The 19,521-nt window shown below is 32.7% G+C and overlaps 1 pseudogene; it reads left to right on the forward strand.

The window, feature by feature from the left end:
* Positions 1-1,126: 1,126 nt before the first annotated feature.
* On the forward strand, positions 1,127-1,240 carry LOC139845795 (small nucleolar RNA R71; annotated as a pseudogene).
* The last annotated feature ends 18,281 nt before the right edge of the window (positions 1,241-19,521 follow it).

Consider the following 19,521-nt stretch of genomic DNA (forward strand, 5'->3'; position numbering starts at 1 on the left):
TGGTTCGGGGACTCCAAAGCCTTGGGGAATGGAATGGTATTAGCCTCCATGTCCGATGTCCCAATTTCGTTAATGATGGGTTCTTTATTTTTCACCCCCTTCCCAAGGTCATTATTTTTACTTACCTCATCCTCCTCATCAAGAACGATCGGAGACTTACGTGCATCGCATTGAGCTACCTCTTTCTCACCAACCTTGTTGTCATACTTCTTTCCACTACGCAAGGTGCCTACCATGTTTACACTATGTCCTTTTCTTGAGTCCTTATGATTTGGATTTAACACCATATAACTCGGTATGGTACCCGGCTCCTGATTTCCTTTACTTTCCGCTACATTACCGATCTCCTTAGCCAATGCACCAATCGACTTATTTTGCACTTCTATCATTTTTTGCATTTCGGAGATGAACGCATTCATCTTAGCATCCGAGCTCGATGGTTGATTGGGTGGAGCATTGTTTTGATTTTGGTTTTGGTTTTGATAATTGTTTTGATTTTGGTAATTATTTTGGTTTTGGTTTTGGTTTCGGTTATTGGGATAAGGGTTTTGGTAGTTTCCTTGGTTTTGAAAGTTGTTTTGGTTTTGGAAGTTATTTTGAGGTCTTGGTTGGGTTCCTTGATTGTTAGAATTTAGAGCGTTGTTGTTGCTCCAACAAAAGTTTGGATGATTTCTCCATCCCGGATTATATGTGTTGGAGTATGGATCAAACCTCATGAACCTGTTCTTCCATTATTTGTTGATTTACCGGTGAAAGCCCATTTCTATATCCGAATGCAAAGTGAGAAGGATCTCCACAAATCTCACAAACTTCCTAAACCTGCGAAACATTACAAGCAAGACCCTGGTTTAGGTTGTTAAATATAAGCATTTTCAAATCATCTAATTCTTGCTCGAAGTTCCTAGATGAACCACCCGAATCGGAAACATGATTTACTCGGGAGGTACTAGGTTGTTTACGATTAACCGAAGCTTGGGTTTTTGAACCTTTGCTTAACTGTTCAAAGAACGTCCATTCATCATCACTAGACCGAGTTAAAAATGCCCCACCACTAGCCGCCAAAAGGAATTGCCTATTTTGGGAATCTAAACTATCATAGAAAACTTTAACCAATTCCCACTTTGGTATCTCATGGTGTGGGCATGCTCTAAGTAACTCCTTCAAACACTCGTACGCTTCATGAAATAATTCACCCGGTAATTGTTTAAAAGATTTTATTTGCGTACGCATGTCTGAAGTTTTACTTATGGGATAAAACTCCTCTAAAAACTGTTTTTTCATCACCGCCCAAGTATTAATACTCCGGGCGGGTAAAGAGAGAAACCATCGTTTTGCCTTATCTTTAAGTGAATAAGGAAATAATCGCAGACATACCTCATCATCAGTGAAACCGTTTACCTGATTAGTAGCACATATCTCATTAAACTCAGTGATGTGTTCATATGGTTCCTCGTTAGCCATACCTAGGTAGGTTGGCAAGATCGAAATGAGTTGAGGTCGGACCTCAAATCGTCGATTGTTTCCTCCTGCCGATGTAGGATAAACAATGGGTGAATGATCCTCATAATCACCCGGTTGGTAGTAGGTGTCTACTCCTCTTAGTCGTTTGGCCATCTCGTCTCGTTGATCAAAAACTTCCTCTTCAGTGTCAGACTCTGATTTAGGAGAGTTTTGTGGAACAATCGGATGTGTCTCTAACTGTGGTTGAGTGGATGCTGAAGCCACTGTCGAACCCTTTAAGATTCTTGTAGCTTTTCGATTAGCTTTTGCAGATTTCTAGATTTCCGGGTCTAATGGCTTAAGATTTTCATCTCCCAAACTCCGAGTTTGCATACACTAACCTGCACTTCAACAAAAACAAGAACACCGAGCGTAAAACTGATAAAAACAAAATAAACAAAACACTATTTTTGGATTTTTATTGGTTTTATAATTTTTATGGTTTTTCTAATTTAACACGAAAGCAATAAAATAAGAGCTTGCAAATCAAGCGCACACTTCCCCGGCAGCGGCGCCAAAATTTGATCGGTGTCGAAGGGCCGGTCAAAAATAGCCTAATTACTCTACTTTAGATAGGGTAAGCAGGATTCGTTCCACGGGAAGTTATGGTTAATTAGCAAGAAATTTCAAGATTGGTTTGTTTGTGATTAACTAAAATTAACTAAAGTAAAGTCTAGATTAACAATTACTAAGCAAATGTAAACTTTGAGTATTTAAGAGCATAAACAATGAACTAAACGAAAAGGTTGTAATCAATTGGATGGAAGCCTTTATTCCTTAGCAATCCCAATTATGCATGTACTAGTTCAACAAATTCTTATGCTATCAAATTATCAACTAAATCTCATAGACAAGACTTCTTCAGTTTTCCAATTTATGATTATCTTGGGCACAAGCAATGCTACTTACACACGTTGTCTTTTTCCCTATACTAAATTGTAACTAGGTTGGATTAAGCACAAGATGTTAAATATCAATCACTTGTCTTGCAACAATCAATAACTTTCAAACTTGCATTAAATGATAATTCAAAAGATTCAATGAAATTATAAACCAAAAGACATAAGGATTACAAAATCAAGAATCACATAAGTAAATGAAGAGCTAAACATACAATAATTGTTCATGCAAGGAATAAAGTAAAAAAAAACTAGCCAAGCATGTTGGTGATGATGATCATGGTTGCTTCTTGAAGTTGCATGATGAACACTCCTTGATACCTAGCTTGAATCTTGATTTGATGATGATTGATGGTGTGTTTTTGTGTGTTTGATGCTCCTTAAACTGATGGAAAAGATGTCTTATTCATAGCCTAGGGTTTCCTTTATATAGGAATGAAGTAGGGTATTCCCCAAGTTTGAAATTCCTCAAATTCGGCTCTAAATTCAATCCAAAAATACGCCCAGCCGCAATTTACTCTCACCAGCCGCAATTTACGCCCCACCGCAAAAACCCAAGCGCCTCCTTATGCCCGTTTCTGACCTGAGCAAACTTTTAATTTCAGACCAGCCGTAATTTACTCTCACCAGCCGCAATTTGCAGCTGGGTACTTTTTTCGCGCCTTTTTCTCGTTTTAATCCTCGTTTTCGCGTTTCGTCTTAACTCGTTACCCATTATAAAAACCTTTTAAAAGAGCCTTTTCAACCTCAAATGCACACATAAAATTCATCTTTTAATATCGAAACACAATCGGTATTTATGAACCGATCATAAATCATCTTATCTTTTTCTCTTATAATAAAAGCAAACCGCTTAGGCTATTAGAAAAGAAACACTGAAAAGATTCTTAAGAATGAGAGTTTGCTTGAGGACAAGCAAAGTCTAAGTGTGGGATATTTGATATCGGCTAAAAAGTCACGTTTTTACCCCGGTATTAAGGCCCAAAAACCACAAAGATTTGAACTTTATCGGCAAAATACCCACTTCGTCGGTTAGAATTGAAGAACAAGTAATTACGAAGGCGGTGCAAAAAGAATCAAGAGAATCGGAGCTAAAACGAAGATTCTAGAGTGAAAACAGTGAAAGACAAGAAATCAAGTTACGATCCAGTGAATCAAGGCTGACCAGCATCAAAAACGGCATGCCATACGGCCTTCCAGTATGGAAACGTCCTGCCAAATATGGTTTACCAAGCGACCTGCCATACGGGCTTCCAGGAAAACGGCCTGCCAAATACGGGCCACCAAACGGCCTGCCATACGGCCTGCCAGTGGTATTTTGGAAACTTCCTAGTCTATTTAAAGGGTCTTTGTCATTCATTCCAACACACACTTTAATTCACTTCTTTCTCTCTCTTATACAATATTAGTCATACTCTCAAGGTCTTCGACTCCGTGCGGGAAACCTAGTACCCGGAGAAGAACGCTGAAGATTGTATTAGGAGCGGTCTGGAGTCATGAAGTTGTCACTTTTGTATTCGGAACTCGTTTAATCTACTGGTACTTCTATCCTTTATCTTATATAATGTTTTATGATATTGTTGCCATGATTAGCGAGTAGTTATCTTTAGTGTATGCTATGATGTAAGCAGTTACAATGCCAAAATAATATTATGGTCTGTGTATGCTGTTGAAATGCTTTCCGATTATGCTTTAAACTCAATCACTTTTCCAACTAATAGAATGTAGTTATAGGCTCTGTTATTGGGAAGTCGCGAACCTCGATTCAGAGTACACTATCTGTGTCACCCCTTGGTAAGAGAAGTCTATCGGATACAACGTAAGATCGACCGAGGCACACCGGTTGTAGTAAGCCTATCGAGCTTTGGATTCTGACTGAGGACTCTTTCGTAGTGAAACATCTGACTAGAACCTTAGTACATTGTCGGTCCTAGACCATGCTAGTGTAGTCACCAAGCATATAAACTTCGTACGTGCACGCTGAAGCACAGCGGTTGTTGTAAGCTATACCTTTGCTAAGTAAGGCCATGGAACCCGGTTAATGTTGAGCAGTACACTGCACCATAACGCGGTCTCAAGCATTGCACCCCGCTTGAGGGATTCTTAGTTAATTAAGGAAATGTTTGTTTAGACACATAAAGGATTGGACCGTTAGGATAACCGAACGTGTTCATGGAAGTTAGCTTGACTTGGCCATGGTGTTCTTTATGGTTGAACTCTTTTTAAGGGCCTAACTATCTTTTACCAATCATTAACGAAAGCATTGAAGCGCATCAAGTCTCTCGGATATGGTAAACCATGTATTCTATTATGCTTAAGAAAGTTTAGACCATTTTGGAATGTTAATACGTCACCCAACCGAGTCGCTCAATTGGATGAGCCGTCTGAACGTGTATGCCTGTAGTCAGACTCCACGGGCGTCGGGGGTAAGGGACGTTGTTTTCTATTCAGAATCTTCAAGCCTAACGCAGTACCCAGTGACATGTCATATGACAGGGGCGTTTAGGACCAGTGTAATGAATACAAGGCCTCTGCCTATTCATGAGCCAGCATTCCATAATCTCGGTAGAATAACTGATGAAGTCATAGTATGCACTCACTTTAACCTTATCTGAATTACGAATTTTATCGCATTTACTTTATCTGTCTTATAAATTAGAAAATCCGAAAATAAATATTCACTACTCCTTAACTATCTTAGGCTTAAATATAGGTTCGATTCTACTGATATCTCAAAAATACGACCCTAGGTCATACTTCCCTTACTTAAAAGGAGTAGTAAGATTTAGGCCCCACTAAATATAAATTTAAAATAGAACCTTCCTTCCACGAGTGGCTGATCCTGGCGAGCCGCGGCCTGACGACACCGCGCGAGTAAAAACCGTCCGTTTCGGCCATATAGTCATCAAGCATTAGTCCCTGCCAATCATACGAGCTTAATCCAGTGGCACAACCTACAAACAAATAATTAATGTATAAGCATAAGCATTCAGAGTTATTAAACCAAATTACAACAACAATTTAACAATGGCATAACGAGATTAAAAAAGTTGGCCACGCAATAGCCACATCGGTAGCCTTTATCATTGTAGTAACAAGGTCAAATGGTCTTATCACTGTTTCATCACCTTTTATTGCAACTTAAACATGTACTTCACCCTAGCCTGGACCAATCTCTATTCCTCCAACCACTGTTAGTGGGTCTAAACTACGAAGCCTGCATTTTGCGACAATCAGGGTTGGATTATTAATGCTCTTTAGGTGGACTTCTTTGCCAACCTATTTTTAATTTTCCAACTACTAATTATTCAACTATAAATATTTTAACATGGAGAATAACAATAGTAACTAAATAGAAAAATACATGTAGTGGCGTATTGGTAATTATGCCATTATTTGTTGATGCATGAGGATTAACAACGGTATTATCTATCATAACATTCTTTTGTTTTTCACGTTCTTTATACTCCTGGAGTTCTTCTTTCAACTTGACGTTCTCTTTGCATAAAGCTTCCCGACTCCTGACTTCACCCCAAAATCTGATACACGAACACCGAGACCATACCTTTTTGCTTGTCCATGTTTAGCTGTACCCTGACTTGTGCATAGATATCATCTGGTCCAGGCTCATCGAGTGAACCTTCTGGTAATTCCTTAGAAAGTTCTTTCATTTGTTCCTGTAAATAGAAAAATGAACATTAAAATCCCCACGATAAACCATGCGTAGAGAGGCCATAAAATAATGATTACATTTAAGCAAACATAGTTATCATTCTGCCAGCACATTCAGTTTTGTAATTATGTAACTTACAAGTTGTTTTACAGCTTCAGAATTGTTTGTGATGTCAGCTTTCTCGAAAGACCGCTCAAAAATGTCCACTCTACTCGGCTCTCTTCCCAATTGTATCTGTTGTAACAAAATGAAAATGAGTAACAACAATAAAAAATAGTACTATAATAACATTTACATTTGTAATAAACTTACCTTTAGTTCCTCACGAATTTATGCATAACTCTTTTTGCCGATCAATGGATACAATGACCTCTTTTTCCGATTATGTTTATTTTTATCACTCATGTCCTAGTTTAGGAAAAGGAAATATTATAATGAGATAAACAATAATATAATGTTGTTTTAATAAGAAGACAGGATCATACCTTTGATGCCTCGCCATTCCAAAAGTCAACAAGTCTTTTCCAGTGTTTTTTTTTACTACCCCAGGCCTGGCTCTTAATTGTTCGTGGCGTGATTTACTTGGATCATAGTGAAGCTTATTAAGTCTATTCCTCCAGCTCTTGACCTTTTTTGCAATAGATTGAAGGATCCACTTATCAGCATCTCCACGAATGTCAAATTTTGTCTATAAATTAAATATAAACTGTCAGTTTAGTAAAACATAAAAGTTAATCAATGACATCCACTTTTTAAGTTTAGACCTTTATGATATCAAGCAAATCCTTCTTTCTTGATTTATTAACATTATGCCAACGTTTGTAAAGAGGGCATTGCTTCCCACTCCTAGCTAACACACCCATGAAATGGGTAAGCTCACAACTTTTTTTATTAACAGGTTGTCCAAATTCATTTACTACAATAATTGCTCGCTCCAATTCTGTTCGTTCCCATGTCTTTTTCATTTGTGTTGGTCCTCTTGGCACGTAGCGTTTAGTTGTTGCTGAAAGACAGAACGTGAATAAATTTTTATTTGGTGTAATCAAATTCATTAACTATACATAGATAAAACCAAATTCATTAGAATACCTGATCAACTATCCACATCATTTTGAATTTCTTGTTCTGTTGGGACAAGTTCCTCTTCTTGATCTTCTTGATCTTCTTCCGCTTTTTATTACAAAAGTCATTATCAAAGTTTGAATATAGAATTGACAAAACAAAAAAATGATGTTGCAAATATCGAAAGTTTACCTTGTTCATGATCAGGTTGAGTAAATTCACGGTCTGCGTTTCGCTCCCAATCAATATTTGTTTCATAATCCAATTCTTTTTCAAAATTAACTTCATGGTCATCTTGGTACACCATCTCCGTATCATGAATATCGATGTCATCATTGATGTCGCCATTTCGTTCTTCATTAGTCATCTCGTCTGTAATTGAAGAAGGTTATATATAATAGTAAATTAAAACTAGGCTTAATAATCAGTCAATGTCAGAAATAAATTTGTTGAAAAATAAGTCTGCCACAACATAGAATAATGATCAACCCACCATTGGTGACTCTATCTGTCACTTTCAGCTGTTCTGGTGAATCTATTTGCAGTGCTGTACCATCTCTCTTCTTGCATTTCTTAGACTGTTGTGACATACGAGTTATTGCACCCCTTGTACTAGTCATGTGTAACTTTTTCTTTTTAGATTTTGTAACTATTTCATTATGGTTCATAGTCGTAGAACTCACAAGTTTCTTCCTTAAATTAGCCACGCTATTTAGCGACATTGGTTTTATGTAATTTTTAGGCTTTTTCTGCAAGAAGTAACAGTTTGTTAAATAAATATAATGAAATAAAATGTGTTAGAATAATTTCTTTTTACCTTTTCAGACACCTTGGATGTTGTTACATCAGCTTCAACAAAATCATCCTCACCATCAATGTCAAGTAACTCATCAGGTATATAATCATCATCCTCATCTATCAACCTTAGAGTTGATTTATCTTTCGGTTGTTTTTTCCAGATTCTTTTTTAGGCAAAGAATTAAGAAGATTTGGCAGACCATAAGATTCAAATACTTGAGCATTCTTCTGCATCATCATATTTCTCTCATTTTCATAAGCAATGACAGGTTCCATTGATCTTTGACCTTGCTTACTTCTACCTAACAGAAGAAAGATAAGTTTAGATGAACATAAGGATGATCAACGTAATCATGGCGATGACATTACAAGTAAAAGATAAAAAAAACAAGACAATCATGTTGGAAACCTAAATCTATTTCTAGTAGTCATGGCGATGACAGTAAACATTTATTTGTCTTATAAAGATTAAAATATACCAAACATCAATGTAAACATGATGATGTACCTAAATCTATAAGTATAGTAGAATAAATCTCATAAACTATTACAAACAAATGAGCATATCAATTTCGATCAGTTTCAGTTTCACAATCGAGATAATAAAATATGTAAACAATTTGTTATCACCATAACATGAAATAGAATATTAACTATGATTGCAGTATATGAAACGTATGCAACAACAACATCATAGATTTACAAGGTCAAGATCCAAAGTAATTAACTTTTCGATCAGTTTCAGGTTCATAATCAAGATAATAGAATAAGTAAACAATATGTTATCACCATAGTATGAAACTGAATATTAACTATGATTGCAGTATATGAAACGTATGCTACAACAACATCACAGATTTACAAGGTCAAGATCCAAAGTAATTACCTTTTTTTATTGATTTTAAAAACTCATAGACCTTGCTGCGAAAAAATATTATGTGTGATACTAGGTCTTCTCCAATAGAATTACAAAAAAGAGTTAACATATTGAACGGTTTATTGGTGGGAAGCATAATGACGTTCAAAATTTTGGGAAAAAAGGAATGGTGGGAAGCAAATTGGCGATCTAAAAATTTCGGATCAAAAATTCCTGCTTCAAAAAATTTGGGTTGTAACTGTTGGCACTATAGATGTACGTGTTTGAGGCGTGTATATCGGATGATGGGTATATCCCATAATTATAGAGATCATTATATAAATACCTTATATATTTACCTTATATAACCATATTATTGAGTATTAAATTTATATTGACCTTGTTATTTAATTTAATAGAAAACTTATATAATGCATACTATAATGACTAATATAATAATTGTAATAAGTATTTATACGAAATTTTATTTTAATATAGGTTACCAATTCTATAATTTATATTTATTTAACATTTATATTCGTCTATAATAAAATAATAATAATAATAATAATAATAATAATAATAATAATAATAATAATAATAATAATAATAATAATAATAATAATAATAATAATAATAATAATAATAATAATAATAATAATAATAATAATATGTATCTTATGATATGAAAGAATTTGTTACATAGATGATTTAATAGAATTATAACTAATATTATGCATATGCATTTGTTCCATAGATATTAAATGAATCGTATCATAATGGAATGACTAACGAAAAAGTTTTGGTATATAAAGGTTTATGCCAGATAAGAGGTTAGGGGTATCGAACTCTATCATTAAAGGAATTGGTTTAAAGGGTCTACACTAGCCAGAATGCAGGCAAATAAGGGGTCGAGTTATGGTAGATGGTTGTTTAACAATATATATGAGTTGTTTAGTGGTGACCTATTTGCAATGTTAACTTAGATAGTATGGATCGATCGCAATGATCTTGTATATTCATTGAAGTTGATCGAGGTTTTTATAATTGTTTGATGGTGTCCGAAATTTAGTTGAAGTTTGGTAAACGACTAAAGTTTCGGGCTAGTGGGATTAGGGACACTAGCTAGCTAGTAGTACTTGTGTTTGATCCTTCAATACTATGTATGTATGTATGTATACGTATGTATGTTTGTATGTATGTTTATATGTATGTATGTATGTATGTATGTATGTATGTATGTATGTATGTATGTATGTATGTATATATATGTATGTATGTATGTATATCTATGTATGTATGTATCTATGTATCTATACATAATGTATGTATTTATGTATGTATGTATGTATGTATGTATGTATGTATGTATGTATGTATGTATGTATGTATGTATGTATGTATGTATGTATGTATGCATATATGTATATGTATGTATGTATGTATGTAAATATGTATGTAGGTATGTGTGTATGATCTATATGTATGTATGTAGGTATGTATGTATGTATGTATGTATGGGTGTATGGGTATATGTGTGTATGCATACATACATACATACATACATACATACATACATACATACATACATATACACATACATACATACATACATACATACATACATACATACATACATACATACATACATACATACATACATACATATATACATACATTATATACACACAAACACACATACACACATATACATACATACATACATACATACATATATACACACATACATACAATCTATATATACATATGTACGTGTACATACACTGATACACATCGATGTATCTATGTATGTATGTATGTATGAGGATCGATATGGGTCAATCTACCAGCGATCGAGACAGCAGTAATATGAAAAATTTGTAGGGGTGATGGATATGAAATATCGTTGACATGTAGGCAACCGGATTTTTAGTCGTTATGTCCGGTTGTTCTGCTGATTACGTGTTCATCCGATAGTTGAGGTGGCATTCTTTAAGTTATGAATTTTCTCATGGAGGGGGGTTGATAACTTCATTCAACATTGGGAAGCCGAAGAACTAGTTAGGTTTGCTAATTAGCTCTAAACGAGAGCCAAATGAAGAAGAGGGCATTCGTTATGGGTGTATGTGTGTGTGTATATATGTATGTATGTATGTCTGTATGCATACACACACATACATACACAGATACATACATTATACACACATAAACACACATACATACATATATACACACATACATATGATCTATATATATATATACATATGTACATACATACACAGATACACAGCGATGTATCTATGTATGTATGTATGTATGCGGATCGATATGGGTCAATCTACCAGCGATCGAGAAAGCAGTAATATGAAAAATTTGTAGGGGTGATCGATATGAAATATCTTTGACATGTAGGCAACCGGATTTTTAGTCGTTATGTCTTGTTGTTCTGCTGATTACGTGTTCATCCGATAGTTGAGGTGGCGTTCTTTAAGTTATGAATTTTCTCATGGAGGGGGTTTGATAATTTCATTCAACATTGGGAAGCCTAAGAACTAGTTAGGTTTGCTAATTAGCTCTAAACGAGAGCCAAACAAAGATGAGGGCATCCGTTCATCATTCAGTTCAAAGCGACAACTGGATGGGCTATGACAAACGTAAACCATTTCATATTTGGTGTCATCGATATCTTCAATCATATCATATCGTATACTTAATAGAAATAAAAAAATAATATTAACCCAATAATTAGAGATTTAAGAAATAATAATATTATTAAATAGTGAATATATGATATTATCATATCATATATTTTATATAAATTAAATAATTTGGTAAAATTATTATAATTTATTAATATTAATATATAAACTAAATATAGTTTATATATTATTATTATTATATAGTTTATAAATTATTATTTATTAGCAATTATTATGATTTCTAAATGATTATATAAACTATATGATATTATAATATCAATTAATACAGTATATTTTATGTAAATCAAAATTAAAAAGAGTTTAAAATGTAAGTGTAGGGAATCGAACTTAAGACCTTCTGTTTACATACAATGTTATTTATCAATGAGCTGCAGTTCTTATTTCTGTTTTAACTTTTCAAATTATTAATAATAATAATAAGTAACTAAGTATCCGTGAATTAATGTAGATAATTTATATACAGAAATAATTATGGTTTCTAAAACAAATAAAACTACATGTTATCGTAATTTATTGTATTTTGTTGACCATATCTTCTCCTTCTTTTCTACTTTCTTCTATCGTATCCTCTGCAAACTTCAAGTTTCTTCCAACGTGTTAAACTGACAATTGTATATCGCGAATACATATTGAACAGGTACTTTTCTGTGACTAATTTTGTTAATAATCTCATGTGTTACATCTTACACGTTCTGATTTCAATATGCATATGATAAGTTCGTTCTTTAATTCAATAATTTTGGTAATAATTGATGACCTCATCACTATTTGGTTTAATTTTTAAGATGAATTACGTACTTAATATATTTGCAATATTTTTGTATAAATTAGATGATGATTGCATTGTGTGACAACCCGGTAATTTCCGAACAAATTTAAACTTAATCTTTATAGGTTTCCGACACGATAAGCAAAGTCTGTAATATTGATTCTCAAACTTTTTGAACTAATTTATATATTCAGTTAACCTTTGACTATTGACCGACGATTCACGAACATCTATTTGTAAATAGATAGATATATATATATATATATATATATATATATATATATATATATATATATATATATATATATATATATATATATATACAATAAGTTGGAATATTAATTATTCATAAATAACTTACAATGTGTATTTAAAACTGATTTATGTATATTAAATAAAGATATATACATATAATTTCAAGTTATTTAGTAAACGATAGTAACATCCGTTTATTAATTCGATTGATATTTAGATAAGTTAACTAAAACGTTTAAGATGAACAAGTAAAACACTAATTTACTACAGTATTTTCGAATTGCTACAGTACCCGAAAAGCTACAGTATTTTCAAAAATCACTATTTGCTACAGTAAAAATCATTTTGCTACAGTGTTTTCGAAAATCACTATTTGCTACAGTAAAAATGACTTTGCTACAGTAAAACACTATTTGCTACAGTAAAAAACGACTTTGCTACAGTGAAAAATATATCGACAAACAAGAAAACAAACGAATATAAGCTGGACATAGGTTCCATACGATCGCATGGGCTTATGCCTTCCCATCCATGCGATCGCATAGAGGGATGGGACAGGAAAGGTACTATAAATTCAATCGAATTCGCGTTTTTCCTTCACAATTCACTTCTCTATCTCACATATTACTCTGTATTATATTTATATTTATATTATTATTATTATTATTATATTTATTTTTATTATTATTAGTATTATTATTATTATTATTATTAAGATTAATATTATTATTAATCTTATTATTATTATTATCAGTAGTATTAATATTATTATTATTAGTATTATACATAAAATACTACGACGAAGTACTGCTCAAATTATTTCAAACCGAGTTTTCAAATGAGTCAAAGCTAAGGAAACTATGGGTTATAGCTATGGAGGTTATGTGTAATGTTCATGGGTATTGTTCGCAAGTCAAACCTAGTGTTTATCATCTCCGTTGCGTCTACGTACTTTCCTACAATATTGAATCACAATATTGATAAGTGAGCATTCATATCTTATCTTTTATATATTAATAGTGTATCCATGTCTAGTACTCGAGTATATATGTTTATGCATGCTTGTATGCTTTAATTTTGTCGTTAGATAATTTATGATGAATCACGAATTTGATACATATGCTACTGATATAAAGTATATGATATGCATGTTTTTGGAAAGCTAGCGAAAAATTATTAACTTTTCATTTAGAAATCGCGTGATTTTGATGAACGGATTAAAAGATATGGTCAACTGAATTATGGTTAACGTTAATTGAAATTGTGTTTGAAACTGTAAATTAATATTTAAACAACTTGTCTATGAGATTGATAAATTGAATTTTAGATATTACTAATCAAGTAAATGAATTTTTATATAAGGCACATTTTGTTTTGTTGATCAATTGTCAAAGTTGACTGTATTATCATGTTTTAAAAGCTTTATAAACACTATAATCTAATTTTACAAGTATTGGAAAAACTATGTGAAATAATAAAATATGTTCGATTGTCATGATAATTCAAATATAATATACCTCCTGAAATAAATAATATTTTGAGTTTGATAAACTATAAATTCGTTCAATTATCAAGACTTATATTATGTTAATAAACATGTATAGATTTAAAGATCATATTGGGTCAGGTTGACTTTTGAGATGACTTTTGTTAACTTTTGCATGTCGGTCTCGAGCATTAGGATTGTGATACGCTATGACCTGACCTAGCTTGTTAGACATGTATTGACCAACATATGTTCTCTAGGTTGAGATCTACGGTTATATTGCATTTCGAGTTTCGATCACATTTCGGTGAATGACCTTATGTGCTGCTAAGGTGAGTTTCATATGCTCCCCTTTTAATTGCTTTTGCAATCTATATTTTTGGCCTGAGAATAAATGCACTTTATTTTAAATGCAATGGATACAAGTACATACTAAATTCTACACTGAGTTTGAACAGAAAATCTCTTAGCTTTGGTAACTAGTAACTGCCGGTTATAAGAACTGGTGGGCACGAGTAGTTATATATGGATCCATAGGGCTTGACATCCCCGTCTGTTCTAGGTATAGAAACCCTAACCTGAACTATAAAACAGACGTATCTTATTTGAGTTTAGTACACGTTGGATTGCGTGTATTGTACATGTTGGTTGCATGTATGTTAAAACAGGGTTACTTATTATATATATGTTAAAGTTTAGTTACCAGGGTGCTCAATCTTGTAGAATATTTTGATAAACGTTTCTGGATGAAACAACTGAAATCTTGTGATCCACCTTTATATACAGATTATGCGCAACATTAAAACTATGAACTCACCAACTTTTGTGTTGACACTTTTAAGCACGTTTATTCTCAGGTTCCTAGAAGTCTTTCGCTGTTTGCTTATACGTTATACAAGATATGTGCATGGAGTCATACATGATCTATTCAAGAAAACTTTGCATTCACAAAATCATCACCATGTATCTTATTTTGACTGCATTGTCAACGGATGTAGTATTGTAAACTATTATATACGGTGAATGTCTATACGTAGAAATCATCAGACGTCGAAAACCTTGAATTTATATATTCATTTATGGTGTGCCTTTTCAAAAGAATGCAATATTTACAAAACGTATCATATAGATGTCAAAACCTCACTATGAAATCATTGAATGATGTATTCATCCAAGTGGATTTGGACGGGTCATCACACATTGTTTCATCCAGGATGGACACAAATTGGATGTCTAGCCCGAGAAATTCTTTTGCATATAAAAAAGGTCTTGATAAGTTTATTGATTATATATTTAAAAAGGAGGGTGTAAATGGTGAGATAGCATGCCCATGCAATAAGTGTGTTAATCTAAAATGGGTTGGATGGTATAATGCTGGAACACATCTAATATGTGATGGTTTTTATAAAGGCTATACAATTCAAACTCCGATCAGCGAACCATGTGACATTCCTATGGAAGATGCAGAAGATGACATGATAGGATTGGTGTCTGACACCCATCATTGGTTTGATGATAACATACTTGAAACTGAAAATCATAGCTTACCAAACAAAAGTGCCAAAAAGTTTTATAAAGAATTGGAGAGTGCAAAGCAAGAACTATACCTCGAATGTAAAAAGTTCTTTGTTATTTCTTTCGTAGTTAGACTATTTCATAGAAAGTGTATTGGAAAATGTAATGACAAGGGTTTCAGCATGATCATTGATACTTTAAGGGAAGCCTTCCCTGAAGCAGCCATACCAAAGTCACTGTATGAGCTATGAAAGTTAATAAGAGATTTAGGACTAAGTTATGAAAAAATCAATGCATGCCCTAATGATTGTATATTGTATTGGAAACAAAACAAGGATAAAATGGAGTGTGTCGTATGTCACACGTCACGGTATAAAACAAGTGAAGATGATTCAGATGACGAGGAAAACTTAACAGCCAATGATCATAATAAGGTCCCAGCAAAGGTTTTGCATTACTTTCCTCTCATCCCGTGTTTGCAACTGAAATGTCCCGTTCATATTGATTATAAACGTTCCATATTAATTGATTTCGTTGCGAGGTTTTGACCTCTATATGAGACATTTTTCAAAGACTGCATTCATTTTTAAAACAAACCATAACCTTTATTTTATCGATAAGGTTAACAAGACACCACTTAGATTATCCATAAATGATAATCTAACAAATATCACACTTACACACTACCAATACATATTGGTTTACAAATATTAATATGTTACAACAAAATAAATCTCGAATACAGTTTTAAACAATATTATACAAGCATGCTGACACCAAATCTTGTCCATATAATAGCATGCAATAGCGGAAGTTCTTAATAATCACCTGAGAATAAACATGCTTTAAACGTCAACAAAAATGTTGGTGAGTTATAGGTTTAACCTATATTTATTAAATCGTAATAATAGACCACAAGATTTCATATTTCAATATACATCCCATACATAGAGATAAAAATCATTCATATGGTGAACACCTGGTAACCGACCTTAACAAGATGCATATAGAATATCCCCTATCATTCTGGGACTCCCTTCGGACATGATGAATTCGAAGTACTAAAGCATCCGGTACTTTGGATGGGGCTCGTTGGGCCCAATAGATCTATCTTTAGGATTCGCGTCAATTAGGGTGTCTGTTCCCTAATTCTTAGATTACCAGACTAAAAAGGGGCATATTCGATTTAATAATCCAGCCATAGAATGTAGTTTCATTTACTTGTGTCTATTTTGTAAAACATTTATAAAACTGCATGTATTCTCATCCCAAAATATTAGATTTTAAAAGTGGGACTATAACTCACTTTCACAGATTTTTTACTTCATCGGAAAGTAAGACTTGACCACTAGTCGATTCACGAATCTATAACAAATATGTACATATATATCAAAGTATGTTCAAAATATATTTACAACATTTTTAATACGTTTTGCTGTTTTAAGTTTATTAAGTCAGATGTCCTCGTTAGTAACCTACAACTAGTTGTCCATAGTTAGATGTACAGAAAATAAAGTAATATATATTATCTTGAATCAATACACGACCTCGTGTATACAAGCCTCAGGCTAGATCACAACTCAAAGTATATATAATATTTTGGAATCAACCTCAACTCTGTATAGCTAACTCCAACAATACTGCATATAGAGTGTCTATGGTTATTCTGAAATATATATATAGATGGGTCGACATGATATGTCAAAACATTGTATTCGTGTCTATGGTATCCCAAGATTACATAATATATTAGAATACATTTCACGTAGCTACAACAAGAAAAATTATCCAATCTTGTTTTACCCATAACTTCTTCGTTTTAAATCCGTTTTGAGTGTTTCAAGTTGATATGGTTTCATATTGAACTTAAGTTTATGAATCTAAACATAAAAAGTATAAGTTTGTAGTCGGAAATACAGGTTACAAGTCATTTTTGTAATGGTAGTCATTTCAGTCCAAAGAACGACGTCTAGATGACCATTTTGGAAAACATACTTCCACTTTGAGTTTAACCATGATTAATGGATATAGTATCATGTTCATAAGAAAAATCATTTTCATAGAAGAACAACTTTTAAATCAAAGTTTATCATAGTTTTTAATTAACTAACCCAAAAAAGCCCGTGGTGTTACTACGACGGCGTATATCCGGTTTTACGGTGTTTTTCGTGTTTCCAGATTTTAAATCATTAAATTAGCATATCATATAGATATAGAACATGTATTTAGTTGATTTTAAAAGTCGAGTTAAAAGGATTAACTTTATTTGCGAACAAGTTTAGAATTAACTAAACTATGTTCTAGTGATTACAAGTTTAAATCTTCGAATAAGATAGTTTTATATGTATGAATCGAATGATGTTATGAACATCATTACTACCTTAATTTTAGTAGGTAAATATACTAGAAATGATAAAAATAGATCTAGCTTCAAAGGATCCTTGGATGGCTTGAAAGTTCTTGAAGCAGAATCATGACACGAAAACAAGTTCAAGTAAGATTTTCACTCGAAATAAGATTGTTATAGTTATAGAAATTTAATCAAAGTTTGAATATGAGTATTACCTTGTATTAGAAAGATATCTTACTGTAAATAAGAAAGATTTCTTGAGGTTGGATGATCACTTTACAAGATTGGAAGTAAGCTAGCAAACTTGGAAGTATTCTTGATTTTATGAAACTAGAACTTATAGAATTTATGAAGAACACTTAGAACTTGAAGATAGAACTTGAGAGAGATCAATTAGATGAAGAAAATTGAAGAATTAAAGTGTTTATAGGTGTTTTTGGTCGTTGGTATATGGATTAGATATAAAGGATGTGTAATTTTGTTTTCTTGTAAATAAGTCATGAATGATTACTAATATTTTTGTAATTTTATGAGATATTTCATGCTAGTTGCCAAATGATGATTCCTACATGTGTTAGGTGACTCACATGGGCTTCTAATAGCTAATCATTGGAGTGTATATACCAATAGTACATACATCTAAAAGCTGTGTATTGTACGAGTACGAATACGGGTGCATACGAGTAGAATTGTTGATGAAACTGAATGAGGATGTAATTGTAAGCATTTTTGTTAAGTAAAAGTACTTTGATAAGTGTCTTGAAGTCTTTCAAAAGTGTATGAATACATACTAAAACACTACATGTATATACATTTTAACTGAGTCGTTAAGTCATCGTTAGTCGTTACATGTAAGTGTTGTTTTGAAACCTTTAGGTTAACGATCTTGTTAAATGTTGTTAACCCATTGTTTATTATATCTAAAGAGATGTTAAATTATTACATTATCATGATATTATGATGTATTAATATATCTTAATATGATATATATACAATTAAATGTCGTTACAATGATAATCGTTACATATATGCCTCGTTTCGAAATCCTTAAGTTAGTAGTCTTGTTTTTGCATATGTAGTTCATTGTTAATATACTTAATGATATGTTTACTTATCATAATACCATGTTAACTATATATATATCCATATATATGACATCATATAGTTTTTACAAGTTTTAACATTCGTGAATCACCGATCAACTTGGGTGGTCAATTGTCTATATGAAACCTATTTCAATTAATCAAGTCTTAACAAGTTTGATTGCTTAACATGTTGGAAACACTTAATCATGTAAATAACAATTTCATTTAATATATATAAACATGGAAAAGTTCGGGTCACTACAGTACCTATCCGTTAAATAAACTTCGTCCCGAAATTTTAAGCAGTTGGAGGTGTTGACGTATCTTATGGAAATAAGTGCGGGTATTTCTTCTTCATCTGATCTTCTCGTTCCCAGGTGAACTCAGGTCCTCTACGAGCATTCCATCGAACCTTAACAATTGGTATCTTGTTTTGCTTAAGTCTTTTAACCTCACGGTCCATTATTTCGACGGGTTCTTCGATGAATTGAAGTTTTTCATTGATTTGGATTTCGTCTAATGAAATAGTGAGATCTTCTTTAGCAAAACATTT

This window comes from Rutidosis leptorrhynchoides, chromosome 4 (assembly GCF_046630445.1).
Source record: "Rutidosis leptorrhynchoides isolate AG116_Rl617_1_P2 chromosome 4, CSIRO_AGI_Rlap_v1, whole genome shotgun sequence".
Taxonomy (NCBI): domain Eukaryota; kingdom Viridiplantae; phylum Streptophyta; class Magnoliopsida; order Asterales; family Asteraceae; genus Rutidosis; species Rutidosis leptorrhynchoides.